Source organism: Nicotiana sylvestris, chromosome 4 (assembly GCF_000393655.2).
Source record: "Nicotiana sylvestris chromosome 4, ASM39365v2, whole genome shotgun sequence".
NCBI classification, from domain to species: Eukaryota; Viridiplantae; Streptophyta; class Magnoliopsida; order Solanales; family Solanaceae; genus Nicotiana; species Nicotiana sylvestris.
This window is the reverse complement of record NC_091060.1, coordinates 77,890,543-77,907,548: the sequence shown is the minus strand read 5'-3', so window position 1 is coordinate 77,907,548 and position 17,006 is coordinate 77,890,543.

The following is a 17,006-nucleotide window of genomic DNA, read 5'->3' as shown; positions in this document are numbered from 1 at the left end:
CGGGGATGTGCTTACTGGTTGAGACTCCCTATTCTGTTAGTGTCATACCTTTAAATAAGAAAGAGGCCGGACAAGTTACGAAGCCGGATGGCCTTTTGGTTCCCGGTAAGTTGCCCCCTCCTCGATCCGAGCTGTCCGCTCGGGTACACAGTCTAGAACACTGACCTAGGTTTTGAACATAGAATAACGTGACTTCATACCGGATCCCTAATAGGAACGGTTATTTGCATCATGTTGCATTCGACTTAGGGGACTCAACATAGGGGTTGGGTCCGTCTAGGACTAGCAACCTGAAATGAAAAGACCATCCTAATGCATCCTACTTGCTCTGTACATATATTTGTTTCGAACCTGCATGTTGACCGGTTTCTGAATCTCGGGAATGTTGGAAAATTGAGAGAAAAAAAAGAGAAGGAAAGAAAAAAGAGAAAAAAAAGAAGAAAAAAAAGAGAAATATCAGTTAGGGAGTTAATTGATTATTTTAGAAATAAAAAATCAATGACCAATTACTAGCGAAACTCTGCCGAAATTTTGAAAAAAAGGAAAATGTTTTATTTCGTTTTACTAAAAAAAAGCAAAGAAAAAATAGAAAAAGAGTCTTTTATTTTTGGAAAGTTGTTTGTTGATAGAGAAAAGGATAAGAAAAGTTTTTGTTTTAGTTTGAGAAACATAAGTTGTTTCATTATTTGTTGAAAATGAAAAAGAAAAAAAAGAGTCTGTTATTTTTAGCTTGGAAAAATAGGCTGTTTTATTTGTTGAAAAGAAAAAAGAAAAAAGAGAGTCTTGTTTCTAAAAATAGTTTTATTCGCTTATGAAATGCAAAAAATAAAAATGGAAAAGAGTCATGTTTTAAAATAGTTCGGTTAATTTGCCCGAACTACGCATGGTTTGATTCTCACAGGGCGTGAGATACGTAGGCAACCCTCATCAGGGTCCAACCTCCCCTTTGCAAAAATAACCAAAAATATCAAAATTTCAATTGTGTCATAAATAAACCAGGTGATGCCGTTTTTGTCAAAAATAGCCAAAGGTTCCCAAACGGGGCGCTGGAAGGCTGACTTTGCATAAACAGCCACCTTTGGTCGTATTTTGATTTTTGACCCTCACAGCCATTTGAAATATAGGGGTAATTTTGAGTCAATAATATGGATAGTTTTTTTTGAAAAGTTTTCTTTTTGCTTAAACGCTTTAATAAATGTGCAGGATGAGCACAATGGTGAATGAGCCCTTTTCAATAATGACCAAAATCCCTTTTGAGCTACAATTGTGGTGGAATGATTTGGGCAAAGAAGGGCAAGACGAAGTGAGAAAATATTTGAAAGACCTTCCGGATTTATTAAACATCCAGCCTCGGGGGGATATTATCAGGGCACTGGTCGCCCATTGGGATTCAGCACATAATGTATTTCATTTTTCAGACTTTGAACTCACCCCAACATTGGAAGAAATAGCGGGGTACATTGGAAGTGATCAAGCTCCATTGAGATTTAAAATACTTAATTGCTCCTAGGGCCATTACCGTACACCGATTGCTGGATTCCTTGAAAATACCCCGAACAGTTCATCACCCAGATTTTGCAAAGGGTTTCTGCAGTTTCCGCTTCATGTATGATAGATATGGCCATGTGGGCGGGTTCAATAATCCAGACTTTATGCTTTGCAGCAGAAATAGCCGACAAAAATGGGAGGAACACAGACGAGGGGCATTTATGATAGCTTTTTTGGGCCTCGTAATATTCCCGAGGAAAGATGGTAATATTGACTTGAAAGTAGCGGGCGTCGTCAGCCCTTTGCAAACCATGGGGAAAAGCACTTTAGCACCTATGATCGTGGCTGATATTTTCCGAGCTCTCACTGCGTGCAAAGCTGGGGGCAAATTTTTTGAGGGATGTAACTTATTGTTACAAATGTGGATGATTGAGCATTTGTGCCCGCGCTCTCAGTTATGGAGTTATGGTTCGGCTGAGAAAACTTGTATAGGAGAATTTTGTACGAGAATCAAAGGGGCTAGTCTACCTGAAGGAGTCACGGCTTGGGCATTATTATTTCGGAACCTCCAGGCTAGCCAGATATAGTGGGTGCTTGGATGGTTGCCTATCGAAGAAGTCATATATATGCCAGCAGCTCGACCGCATTTTTTGTTGATGGGACTCAAAAGCATACAGCCCTATGCACCATATTGAGTTCTGAGGCAACTCGGGAGATATCAAGTAGTACCAAGATATGAAGATTTGAGTACCCAGGTGGTCGAAATTAGTCCTGACGGTCGTTTCCCTGAGGAAGAAGTTCGTCAAATTTGGAGTGAGTGTCAATATCTGATGGCAAACACTTGTGTGTCTGATAGGGTCAAAGGGGAAATTGCTCCAGGGTATCACGAGTGGTTCAGAGGTGACGTGGCATGTGGGAGACCAGCTAAAAAACCTCATCTCAAAGATTTCGCTAAGTCATCCCAAGAACAGTGGGACTGGTTAGCAAAGGAAGAAAGCTATCGAGTTGAGATTGGTAAATTAAAGCAGCAAGTTGAAAGTTTAAAATTCGAAAACAGTGTACAGGTTGCCGCGGATCAAGGGGAAAAGAATAGACTAGCCCGAGAAAATGAAGCACTTAGGGCCCAAATCCGACAGTTGAAGATAACCATCGATAAGCAACCGAGGAGCCGATCCGATGAACAATTGGTAAAAAGATTGGAAAGCGAAGTCAGAGAATGGCGGGATGAGTTAGAAAAATCTGAAAATGTCATGGCAGAACTTAAAGCACAGTGGGCGACGAGAACCGAAGAGCGTCGCCAATACTTGAATCAGTTGAAAAGGGACCATGAGAACATTGTTGCCAATTTAAAGAGAAAAGTGGTTGCCCTTGAGGGTAAAGCAGTCAGGCAGGCTAGAGATTTTGAAACTGAAAGTGGACATTGTTACAACTTATTGGCCCAAATGGAGGCAGAAGTGCAACAACTGCAAGACCAGCACTTGCAAGACTCCCGAGCTTTAAAAACGTGCAGCGATCAGATAAGACGCTTGCTCATAGAAAAGAAGCAAACAAAATACAGGATTAGAGCCATTGCTCATGCTATTGTCAGGAGATGCCGGGTTTATGAAGACATGACCCGTACTACTTTTATCTCAGCAGTGATGATCTATGTGAAACTAACCATGAATGAATTAGAGCAGCTTGAAAGGGATTTGGATCCTGACCCGCGGCAAGGCCGAACGACGCCCCGCGGACACCTAAGTTTGAAGCACTAGAATATGCATAGTCCGTGTCTGTGAGTGTCTACCATTTCGAGTCAGTCTTTTGTACGTCCGTTATCTTTCTGGATTGAGTATGTTTGCAGGCTTAGAGTTTTTGGTTTGTTTTCAGGTTGCGTTTGTTTGTTTCTTTCCAAAACAAAAGATGTCGGGTTTGTAAGAGTCTGGTTTATTAATGAAAGTTGAGCATTTTATTTCCACCCTTATTTTTACATTTATCTGCACGAACTACGCTTGGTCTGATTCGTGCGGGGTCACGATACGTAGGCAATCTTCATAGGATTCGACCATAACCGTAAAGAAAACAAACAAAAATGAAAAGGAGAATAGAAGGAAAAACGAGAAAAAGAGAAAGAAAGAAAAGAGCGGAAAACAGAGAGAGAAAAGAAAAACACAAGAGAGGGATAAGGTGAAAGAATAGTAAAGGGAATAAGGAACGAAATACCGGGATGATACATGCAATCGAGCAAACGCATAATAGAAATGAATAACTGTATAAGTGCATTCATGCCAACGTGCGGTTATTAAAATCTGATAAGACCTAATCGCTAACAAAGTGGTTGTCTAAATGTGTGAGTCCAAACAGATGGTTAGTTGATTGGCAATTCTGGCAACTCACCCGTATAACACACGGTCGAAAGATCAAGTAAAAATGACAGGGCAATATTTGGAAATCAGCATCGTAGACCCTTCGAATGAGGTTGAGGTAACAGATGTGGGTGCTATGAAAGAAGAGATGAGGAAATTAAAGGCACAAATGGCTGAAATGCATCGGGCATGGTCTCAAGGACATCTGGCACCACTATATCCTGCTAACCCATCTTACATCCCACCCCTGGCTCAAGCTCAGGAGCCTACCACTCCCCACGCATCTTCAGCTTTCCCTTATCAGGCCCAGGGTTATGGTACCACTTCATACGCTCCCCCAGCTCCACCTCCTAAGCAGAACCCTCCACCACCCATGGTTCCCGTCTTTGTGGCACCTCCCCCAGCTCCACTACATAGATCATCCAGTGAGCCGTTATTCCAATCTCACGACACCCAATATTACCCTCCCGAACCCACTTTCAAAGCGCCTGAGCCATATACCTATTCTCTCCATTTTGAAATCCCGGGAGAAGTTGAGAAACCGGTTAAGAATGCAGAACAAGAGGAAGTGATTCGTAAAGTCAAAAGCCTGGAGCAATCCTTCAGGAACATGCATGGTTTAGGTAACCAAGTTAGCGTCGCATACAAGGATTTGTGCCCTTTTCCGGATGTCCAGTTGCCTGCGGGGTTTAAATGCTGAAGTTTGACTTATATGAGGGGCACGGTGACCCAATAGCCCATCTGCGTGGTTTCTGTAGCAAAGTGAGAGGTGCTGGGGGAAAGGATGAATTGTTGATAGCATATTTCGGTCAAAGCTTGAGCGGGTCAGCGCTAGAATGGTACACGAGGCAAGACTCCGGTCGATGTTATACATGGGATGATTTGGCACAAGCATTCATTGGCCATTTTCAATATATCCTCGAGATAGTACCCGATCGTTTGTCATTATTGAAACTGGAAAAGAAACCTGGGGAAAGTTTTAGAGAGTTTGGTTTCCGATGGAGGGAACAAGCTGCAAGGGTTGATCCTCCCATGAGGGAGAGTGAGATGGTAGACTACTTCTTGCAAACATTGGAACCTACTTATTTTGGTCATCTAGTAACATCTGTCGGAAAGTCGTTTAATGAAGTGGTAAAGATGGGAGCCATGATTGAAGAAGGATTGAAATCTAACAAGATATTGAGCTACTCGGCGTTGAAAGCAACCACCCAGGCCATCCAAAGCGGTACTGGTGGTGTGCTTGGGAAAAAGAAGAAAGAAGAAGTTGCTACAATTGAAGCTAATGCTTGGTCCAGGCCCAATAACCCCCCACTCTATTACAACCAACCCAGACCCCACCACCCAAACTACCAATATACCCCATATGGCCCACCGCAACACTATTATCCACCACCAGAACCACACTTTTCTATTCACCACACCCAGACCTACACTCAGCCCCTAGTGCACTCGCAATGGCGTGCACCAAACCCCCAAAACACACATCCACCCCCACAAAACACATATCCACCGCCCAGGGAAAACATACCAGGAACTAGCTTCCCCCCAAACCAAGCTTTTAGAAGTGAGAAGGCCCCAAACAGAAAAACATTTACTCCGTTGGGAGAATCTTACACTGCTCTCTTCCATAGATTGAAACAGTTGGGAATGTTGACCCCAATTGAATCCAAAACACCAAACCCCCTTCCCAGAAACCTGGACAATTCTGTTAGCTGCGAGTACTGCTCAGGGATGCCGGGGCACGATACTGAAAAATGTTGGAAGTTGAAAAACGCAATACAAGAGCTCATTGATAATCGCCGTATTGAAGTACAGGCTCCAGAGGCCCTGAACATCAATCAAAATCCGTTACCAGCGCATTATGAGGCCAACATGATCGAACTGATACATAAGGGGGCTGAGCCTAAGAAACCTTCGCAGGTGGTTATGATGATTCGTTCTACAGAAGCCAAAGAAAAGACAGTGAGTGCAAGGCCAGTGGTTCAGTTAAAAGCAATAAAAGACAAGCCAGTGTTAGTAATGGTAAAGGGACCGTTTGTGGTCGAGAAAAAGCAGGAGCCAGTCAAGATAGTGGTACCAGGGTCAGTATCTGCGCCCGTGGTGGTTGTGAAGGGAGCTTATGTAGAACCGGTTGTCATAAAACCGGTAGTCCAGTTACCCATGGTTGATAGCAAAGCCGTACCGTGGAAATATGACAAGGTAGTGGTGACATACAAAGGAAAGGAAATTAAGGAAGAGAGTTGTGAAGCACAAGGACTAACCCGATCGGGACGTTGTTTCGCTCCCAAAGAATTGAGAAGGGTTAAGGGCGCTAAAGACAATCCAATGCCAGTCAAAAAAGCTATAACGGAAGAAGAGGCAGAAGAGTTTCTGAAAAAGATGAAAGTACAAGATTATTCCATTGTTGAACAACTGAGAAAAACATCGGCCCAGATCTCGTTGTTGTCATTATTAATTCACTCTGATGAGCACTGCCGAGCTTTAATGAAGATATTGAATGAGGCTCATGTGCCTGACAAAATTTCAGTGAACCATTTAGAGACAATTGCCAACAAGATCTTTGAAGTGAACAGGGTAGCATTTTCTGATGATGAATTGCCAATGGAAGGCACAGAACACAACAAGGCTCTCTATTTGACGGTCAAATGTGAAGGCTCAATGGTTACTCGGGCACTGATCGATAACGGATCGAGCGCTAATATTTGCACGTTATCCACATTGAACAAGTTAAAGATCGATGAGGATAGAATCCGCAAAAATAGCATTTGTGTTCGAGGGTTCAACGGAGGGGGAACAAACACAGTAGGGGATATTGTACTCGAATTGACTATTGGTCCAGTCGAGTTCACGATGGAATTTCAGGTGTTGGATGCTGCAGTATCCTATAATCTTTTGCTAGGTCGACCATGGATTCATGCGGCCAAAGCCGTGCCCTCCACGCTGCACCAAATGGTCAAATTCGAGTGGGACAAACAAGAAATTGTGTTACATGGGGAAGACCCCACATGCTCCATGAATGATGCCCTTGTACCCTTTATAGAGACTGAAGATGATAGGGGGCCATGGGTTTATCAGGTCTTTGACACGGTTCTGGTGAGCAGGGTGCCCGAGGGTAAAAGCATGCCATGTCCCAGGATGCCAGCTGCAACTGTCATGGTAGTGTCGGAAATGCTGAATAACGGATTCGTGCCCGGGAAAGGTTTAGAGGTCGAACTTCAGGGCATTACTCAACCTGTGTCCTTGCCCAAAAATCTGGACACCTTCGGGTTAGGGTTCAAGCCAACAGCGGCAGATGTCAGAAGGGCCCGTAAATTGAAGAAGAAAGCTTGGGTTCTTCCTAAACCAATTCCTCGATTGTCTAGGTCATTCGTCAGGCCGGGTATCAAGAAACAGTCATTGGCAAAGATGTCAGGGTCGTTAATTGGGGCAGAAGGGAATTTGGATAAGGTATTCGAGAGAGTATTTGCTGAAGTAAACATGGTTGAGGCCGGAGAAGGGTCAAGCGGAGCAGACATACAGTACATCGGACCACATGCTAACATCAACAATTGGGAAGCTACTCCTCTTCCAGTTCGGAGGGAGTCGTGGTAGTGGGTTTTGTTTTCCTTTTTGTCACCTGGATTATTCCAGGGTTTGTAATCCAGTTGCTATGTTCCGTCCGTTTGGATGAGTTAAAACCTTGTTGTCTTTACATTCAATGAAATGCAATTTTCTTCGTCCCTAATTCTTTTTCCATTTTCTTTTCTTTTCTTTCTTTGTACAGTTCTTTTTATGCTGATATCAATGATGTGACATGCATGAGGAATCTTCGGCCCAGTTTTAAAAGCCAATCTAGCTCAGAAGTAATAATACAAGAGATCGAGTGTGATAATGGGGTGGATCGTAACAATGATGAAGCTTATGAGGAAATTAGTAAAGAATTAAGTCATTTCGAAGAAAAACCCAAACCTAACCTAAATGACACAGAAGCAGTTAATCTACGGGACCAAGACAATGTGCGGGAAACTAAAATAAGTGTTCATTTGGAGCCACAACTCAAAGAGGAGATAATTAAAGTATTGCATGAGTACAAAGATGTTTTTGCATGGTCATATGATGACATGCCAGGTCTAAGCACTGATTTGGTGGTTCATAAATTACCCACTGATCCAGCACTCCTTCCTATCAAGCAAAAGTTGAGAAAGTTCAAAACGGACATAAGTGTGAAGATCAAAGAAGAGATTACCAAACAGTTTGAGGCAAAAGTTATTCAGGTTACACGGTACCCCACTTGGTTAGCTAATGTCGTGCCTGTGCCAAAGAAAGATGGCAAGACCCGGGTGTGCGTCGATTATCAAGTCCTTAACAAGGCAAGTCCAAAAGATAACTTCCCACTGCCCAACATCCACATACTGATCGACAATTGCGCCAAACATGACATTGGCTCTTTTGTGGATTGTTATGCGGGTTATCATCAGATTCTAATGGACAAAGAGGATGCAGAAAAGACGGCATTCATCACACCGTGGGGAATATATTGTTATCGGGTCATGCCGTTTGGTTTGAAAAACGCTGGGGCAACTTATATGAGGGCCATGACAACCATCTTCCATGATATGATACATAAGGAAATCGAGGTATACGTGGATGATGTGATCGTAAAGTCTAGACAGCAACCCGACCATGTCAGAGATTTGAGAAAGTTCTTTCAAAGGCTTCGCAGGTACAATCTTAAGCTCAATCCTGCAAAGTGTGCTTTCGGGGTGCCATCCGGGAAGTTGTTGGGGTTTATAGTCAGCCGGCGGGGTATTGAATTAGACCCGTCAAAGATCAAAGCTATTCAGGAGTTGCCACCTCCAAGAAACAAAACCGAGGTGATGAGTTTGTTGGGAAGATTGAACTATATCAGCAGGTTCATTGCTCAACTCACGCAACTTGTGAACCAATTTTCAAGTTGTTGAAAAAAGATGTTGCGGTCAAATGGACTGATGAATGTCAAGAGGCTTTTGATAAGATAAAGGGGTATTTGTCAAACCCACCTGTGTTGGTTCCTCCAGAACCAGGGAGGCCTTTGATTTTATATCTGACAGTTGTGGACAGTTCATTCGGCTGTGTACTGGGGCAGCATGATGTTACGGGCAGAAAGGAGCAAGCTATCTACTATCTCAGCAAGAAGTTCACATCTTACGAGGTTAAGTATACCCATCTGGAAAGGACATGTTGCGCCCTAACTTGGGTGGCACAGAAGTTGAAACATTATTTGTCATCTTATACTACTTACCTTATATCTCGCTTGGACCCGCTGAAGTATATTTTTCAGAAGCCCATGCCCACAGGAAGGCTTGCAAAGTGACAGATCTTGCTCACAGAGTTCGACATTATCTATGTGACACGGACTGCCATGAAAGCACAGGCATTAGCCGATCATTTGGCTGAGAACCCCATCGATGAAGATTATGAGCCTTTGAAAACCTATTTCCCTGATGAAGAGGTGATGCACATTGATGAATTGGAACAAGCTGAGAAGTCGGGATGGAAACTTTTCTTTGATGGGGCTGCAAATATGAAAGGCGTGGGAATAAGAGCGGTACTTATTTCGGAAACAGGTCAGCATTACCCTGTTACAGCTCGGCTTTGTTTCTACTGTACAAACAACATGGCAGAATGAGGCGTCTATGTTGGGATTGAGATTAGTTGTGGATATGGGTGTACGGGAAGTCTTGGTCATGGGTGACTCGGACCTACTAGTACACCAGATTCAAGGGGAATGGGAGACACGGGACTTGAAGCTTATACCGTATCGATAGTGTCTGCATGAGCTTTGCCAGCATTTTCAGGCCATAGAATTCAGGCACATTCCAAGGATTCATAATGAGGTTGCCGACGCTTTGGCGACTTTGGCTTCAATGTTGCACCATCCCGATAAGGCTTATGTTGATCCACTGCAGATACAAGTCCGTGATCAGCATGCTTACTGTAATGTGATAGAAGAGGAAATCGATGGAGAGCCGTGGTTCCATGATATCAAAGAGTACATTAGAGCATGAGTATATCCAACGCAGGCCACCGGTGATTAGAAAAGAACAATTCGGCGATTGGCAAGCGGGTATTTCCTTAGTGGAGGAGTGTTGTACAAAAGAACTCCAGATCTTGGGTTGTTGAGATGTATAGATGCAAGGCATGCCACAACTATTATGACTGAGGTACACTCTGGAGTTTGTGGACCGCATATGAGTGGGTATGTTCTAGCAAAGAAGATTCTCCGAGCGGGTTATTATTGGCTCACGATGGAACGAGATTGTATCAGTTTTGTACGTAAGTGTCATCAATGCCAAGTCTATGGAGATTTGATTCACTCTCCACCATCAGAATTACACACGATGTCTGCTTCATGTCTTTTGTTGCGTGGGGCATGGATGTTATTGGGCCAATTGATCCAGCAGCATCAAATGGGCACAGGTTTATTTTGGTAGCTATAGATTATGTTACCAAATGGGTGGAAGCTAAGACGTTCAAATCTGTGACTAAGAAGGCGGTAGTCGACTTCGTGCATTCGAATATCATCTGTCGGTTTGGGATTCCAAAGGTAATCATCACAGATAATGGGGCTAATCTTAATAGTCATTTGATGAAGGAGACATGCGAGCGGTTTAAGATTACTCATAGGCATTCTACGTCGTACCATCCCAAGGCAAATGGTGCGGTTGAAGCAGCCAATAAGAATATAAAGAAAATACTCCGGAAGATGGTTGAGGGATCTAGACAGTGGCACGAGAAATTGTCTTATGCATTGTTAGGATACCGCACCACCGTTCGCACCTCGGTAGGGGCGACTCCTTACTCACTGGTATATGGTACCGAGGCAGTAATACCCGCAGAAGTGGAAATCCCATCCCTGCGAATCATTGCCGAGGCTGAGATCGATGATGATGAATGGGTGAAAAACCGTCTTGAGCAGCTGAGTTTGATTGACGAGAAGAGATTGGCATCGGTGTGTCATGGCTAACTATACCAACGAAGAATGGCAAGAGCATACAACAAGAAAGTGCGTCCAAGGAAATTCGAAGTCGGGCAATCAGTCCTGAGGCGGATTTTGCCTCATTGGGCTGAAGCGAAAGGAAAGTTTGCTCCAAACTGGCAGGGACCATTTGTAATAACCAGAGTGTTGTCTAACGGAGCATTGTATTTGACAGATGTGGAAGGAAAATGTGTAGAAATGGCCATCAATTCTGATGCGGTCAAGAGATACTATGCATGATTTCTTTATTTTCTGAATGTATATGTTTGTGTCTGGCATATCTTAAAGATTGAAATGATGAAGGCATTTTGTCCAGCTATCCAAACACTCTTATCCCTTGTTATCCCCTTCGAGCCTTACTTATTTTTCATACCCCTCTTTCGGAATCAACGGCACTATCAGGGAATACAGGTGCCAAACATAAAGGAAAGAAGAGAAAAACAAAAGGAAAAGAAAGAAGATAAAAACAAAAAGAAAAGAAAGAAAAGAAAGAAAAGAAGAAGAGAAGAAGAAAAGAAAAGAAAGAAAAGGAAAAGAAAAGAAAAGAAAAGAAAAAAAGAAAAGGAAAAGAAAGAAAAGCGAAAGAAAAAGAAAAGAAAGAAAAGCACAACAACAAAGGTTTAAACGAACTACGTTTGACTTGATCCCGAAAGGGTACGTAGGCAGCCTTACTCTGAGGTTCAGTCATACCAAATAGAAATCCAAAAATCCCCAAGCAAGAAACTAGGGCAGAAGTTGTGAGTGTTAGGAAAGTTGGATTCCGAAAGTTGTAATTTGAACCCATTCAAATTGTTTTGAGCCTTTTATACCTTTATTTCTAACCCAATCCAAAAGCCTATATTACGGTCCAAAGAAAGACATTTTGATCAATTTCTAAGAAATGCCAGGTCGAGCAGGTGACGGTAATTCGTATCAGTGGCGACACTTCGGTTCAAGCAAGAAAAATGAAAGTAAAATGAGAGAGTCTTATTGGTGAAAACCTTCACGGGCACCATAAGGCGACGGGAGCCGAGAGAAAAATAAATGAGAGAGTCTTATTGGTGAAAACCCGCATGGGCACCTTGAGGCGAAAGGGAGTTGAAAGAAGGTTAAAAGGCAAAAAGGTTGTGGGTGGAAAAATGTTTCGAGGTACCGCAGGAAAACAAGGGTAAGGTCTGAGTGATTCAAACCATTGATGGGAGTTCTGGGCAACAAGGTACGACAATTAAAAGCTGGTTATTTGGACAGATTGGGCCGATTAATCCAAAATACATGTCATAACCATGGGTACCAGCCGTCTCGCTCAGATAAGTTTCTTTTTCTTCTCTTCTTAAAACAATCATCTGGTTTTGGATTCTTCTTGTCCTTAATTCAAAAATCGTTGCATTTCATTTTTCTGTTGAGGGTTTTATCTAACTGAGATATTCCAGTGCTAGCTTTGGTCAAAGCAAGCAGAAGGGACTTCAAAGCTCACTACCAGTTTCCGGAATTGTAAAGCACAACGTGGTCAGAGCATGTCAAAAACAACATGATGTAAACTGGAATACAGGGAATTAACGGAAGTTTCATCGGGGAAATTATTGGGAAATGTCGTGGGAAAGGCAAAAGCTCAAACAAAAAGGTCAGAAAAGTAAAACAACAGCAGGGGTGTAAAACATTTCGGTCGCCGGATGTCGGGAAATTTGAAAGTGGGTCAGAAAGTCAAACGGTTCAGGGACAGTATGTGGAAACCAGTCAACACAAAGCAATGTAGGGGAAGGGTTTTTCAGCAAGAATGCCATCAATTAACCACCATTTTAAACTGACGAAATTTTCTTTGATTGTAACAGGGGCAGAAAGTTAGTCGTTGAAAAGAAATTCTCCAAGAAGGAAGATAAGTAGTAACCAGGTTTAATTGCAAAGTGCGGTTTGATTAAATACAAGATAATTTTGAAATGCATAAGGGGAATCGAATTTGATTGCAAAGTTGGCACGATTAGAACAAGTGTAAATTGTCAGGACCTTCCTGGATAATAGGATGTAGGTCATATACCCGGTAATCAGGAGTCCTCCTGGAAAACAGAGACATACGATTTATTTTTGGTAATCAGGAGTCCGCCTGGAAAATAGAGATATACAATTTAATTTTGGTAATCAGGATTCCGCCTGGAAAACAGAGACATACGATTTAATTTTGGTAATCAGGAGTCCACCTGGAAAATAGAGACATACAATTTAATTTTGGTAATCAGGAGTCCGCCTGGAAAATAGAGACATACAATTTAATTTTGGTAATCAGGAGTCCGCCTGGAAAATAGAGACATACAATTTAATTTTGGTAATCAGGAGTCCGCCTGGAAAATAGAGACATACAATTTAATTTTGGTAATCAGGAGTCCGCCTGGAAAATAGAGACATACAATTTAATTTTGGTAATTAGGAGTCCGCCTGGAAAACAGAGACATACAATTTAATTTTGGAAAGTCAGGAGTCCGCCTGGAGAATAGAGACATACAATTTAATTTTAGCAATCAGGAGTCCGCCTGGAAAACAGAGACATACAATTTAATTTTGGAAAGTCAGGAGTCCGCCTGGAGAATAGAGACATACAATTTAATTTTGGTAATCAGGAGTCCGCCTGGAAAATAAAGACATACAATTTAATTTTAGCAATCAGGAGTCCGCCTGGAGAATAGAGGCATACAGCTGAATTTTAGCAATCAGGAACCCGCCTGGAAAATGGAGGTGTTAAATATTTTAAGTTTAGCAATCAGGAGCCCGCCTGGATAATAGAGGAGCATTTCAATTTTAAGTTCAGCAATCAAGAGCCCGCCTGGAAAATGGAGGTGTTGAATATTTTAAGCAGTCGAAATCAGGAGCCCGCCTGGATAATAGAGGAGTGATTTTGGTTTTAAGTCCAGCATGTCAGGATCCCGCCTGTATCACAGAGGAATACATACAGTTCAAGTTTCAGAAGTTGGGGGTCCGCCTAAGGGAATGGCAATATGGATTTTTATCGAGAAAGCACAAGACAATGAGACAACAAGAAAGAACAAGACAACAAGGCAACAAGGAAGTACAAGAGCGAGTTTGAAGGATTTAGATAGGATTGTTATAATTCATAGAGCATAGTTAGTTTAGCTTCTTTTATCTTTGACACGATGTAATAAGGGAGGTCAGCAAACAGCAACAGCAGCAGTAACAACAACAAGCGCAGTGCAATCACTGTTCCTGGTAGTCCCAGCTACCAGACACTCCCGAACTCCCGAACTATGTAGGCAACCTCTGAAGCAGGATGCGGTCAAACTTTTCAAAAATGCTTCACAACGGAATATTTGAACGGGCAAAAATCGTTCGTATTTGCTCACTTATCTTTGCCCGAAAACCTTTCATATTTTCGAGCAAAGAGGGGCAGCTGTGAGCACATGATTTTTGCCCTATATATGAATTATTCCCAAAATTCAAACAAAATGATTTTTCTTCATTATTGTGCATTTTGGTGTCATTTTCTGATAATTATTGCATTTTTATTTGTGCACGTTAACTCATACAAAAAATACATAAAATATGCATTCGCACTTAGGATATAATTTTATACTTTAGTATTAATTAGGAATTAATTTGTTTTAGAATAGGATATGAAGAAAATGACAAAAATAGTTCACTTTTGCATTTTATTATTTAATTGTGAAACGGTCGCAAATAGTTATTAAGTTAATTTTAGGCATTAATTGATTTTAGCTTAATTGTTAGTTTAATTTCACATCTTTGTAAAAATCAGAAAAATAAATACAAAAATACAAGATTGCAAAATGAAAAATGGAAAAGTTATTATTAAAAAGAATATAGAGGGAGTGGTTATTAATGGCCAAATTTGGGCCACTTTTGCATTTAATCCGTTGGCCCAAATGCCCCAAGCATCCCGATTCAGTCCAGCCCAAGTCCCTACCCGGTCTGCCCCCCCTTTTAAATGAAACGACGTCGTTTCGGGGTCCTTGGATCAGGACCGTTGGATCTCATCAATCCGACGGTCCGGAACTGACGAGGTTCTTAGTATTTAAGTGTCCGAACCCTTCCCCCCTACCCCCATTTGCATCGTCTTCTTCACCCCACCCCTTCTCCTCAAACCCTAATCCGCGCCGCCCCTAAATCCCTTGTCGGCGGTGAACACAAACTATGCCATTCACCCTGAGATTAACACCACAGATCCCCCTCACTCTCCTCTTTCCATTGCACCTGTTGGTTCAACTTGAACAAGGCCGGAACTCTTCGAATCTTAATTTGAAGTTTTCCGGCCGGGTTACAAGTTCGTCCAAATCAGTCCAAAATCACACCCCACAACCCCCAGCCCTTCCTCAACACTAATCCGTGGTTGTTTTCTTTCAAATCACCCTGAAACGGCCCAAATCTTAGATCTGAAAATTTCTGACAAACCCTAAAACCAAATCCTTTTGATTTCGAACCGTAGTATCCTTAACCATGTTTTCTCTTGTAAGAACACATGGTTAGGGATGTTACGCGTCAAAAATCTGAAAGGATTCAGATGTTCATGACTCGCCGGAATCCCTTATGCCTTTGTGAGTATTTTTTTTACTGCTTCTTTTACTCTCATGATTGAAGTATTATTTACAGTTGTTATTCGTTATTTGTTATGTTAATTTCATGGTTTGAATGTGTTAGTTTAAGTTTTGTTAATTACTGTTGATTCTGAGCTTGATATTTGGTTGAATGATTATAAGTTCATGGTTTAAGAATTAGTTTTAAGTTCATTTAATATTAGTCGTAGTAGCTTAAGCTCAGTTTATATTCGTTTAGCTTGTCTGAGTGGTATAATTGAACAAAATTGGTTCAGTCAGTCTGATTAGCTAGTTTCTGAATGCTAGTTGATTAATTTCAGTTAGTTTCAGAATGGTTTAGGATATTGGGTATAGCTGTTAAGGATGAGGGTAGGTTCAGTGATTTTGAAAGGCTTTCAGGGGTAATCTAGGTATGGAAAAGGGTAGTTCTGATAGGAATAGTAATACCAAGGTATAGGGAAGGGCAGTATAGGAATTGTATGGGTAGAGGAATACCTTAGGGCCTTCTAGAATGGGGTTCAAGTGTAAATTTTAAATAATTGTAGTGCAGTTACTTGCTTAGAAAGATAAAACTAGAGGGACTAATTTGAAAATAGAGAGGGACTGATTGGTAAATCAGATTCTAGTCTATTCTCTTTGGGGTTGCCTATAAAACGGCATAAAATGCCTTGGGAAAGGGGGTCTGCTCTCCATCTTTCTGCCTTGAACTCTAAGTCTCAATCAGAGCATTCATTATTGCTTTTGATTTCAATCAGCATTTTGTTTTCCAAAAACTATTCAGAAAGCAAAAACATCAAAATATGGAGAAATCTGAAACAGCTTCACAGTTTCATTACTATTTTTGGTTTTAGCTGTGAGGGTCAGGGGTATGTTAGGAGTATGTTAAACTGATCTGTGGGAATTTGCTTATATTTTGGTTTCATAGCAATCTGCCTGTGTTTCTATGGTGTAACACTTCTGGGTTGGTTGCTGTTGCTGTTGAAAATAGCTGATTCCTCTCCTTTTCTCTATTTACATTCCAATTTCCAGGTACATTTCCCTGAATCTCACTGATGTATGCTCGGTGAAGTTGAAACAAAATGTTCCAGGGCCTGTTATTCAACTGAAAGCATCCTATATTTTTGATAGTGTAGTTTCCTGTTATGTAATTGGTAGATATGTGTACAATTAAACTTGTTCAGTAGGGGTCGATTGCATGTTGAATGATGCGCAATTTTGAACTGTTGAATTGGGCATTTGAAATAGCTTTGAGCATGGGCCTGGTCTGATCTAAAAGTTTGTGTGAATTCAATAGTCATCAGTAGCAATTAGACTTATGTACATGACATGCGAATTCATGAGTAAGTTTGATTACATTTAGCTTAATTATTGGTATTTTCGTCGTTATAGTGTAGTAGAAGGCTTGCTTTTGTTTTAAGATTCTGAAATCGTGTGGAAGGAAAATCGTAATTATGGTAAGTAGATTGGTGTTGAAATCAGTTGGAAACCATGAGACAAACTCATTCATAATTGACTTAGTTCACTAAAAACAGCAGGTCTTAATAGGCAATTGGTAGGATAGATCGGTTAGGGATTTTTGGAGTTTCATGGCTTTTGTTAAAAGGAAGGTATGCATGTTCAGTGTAATGACTCAGGGATATT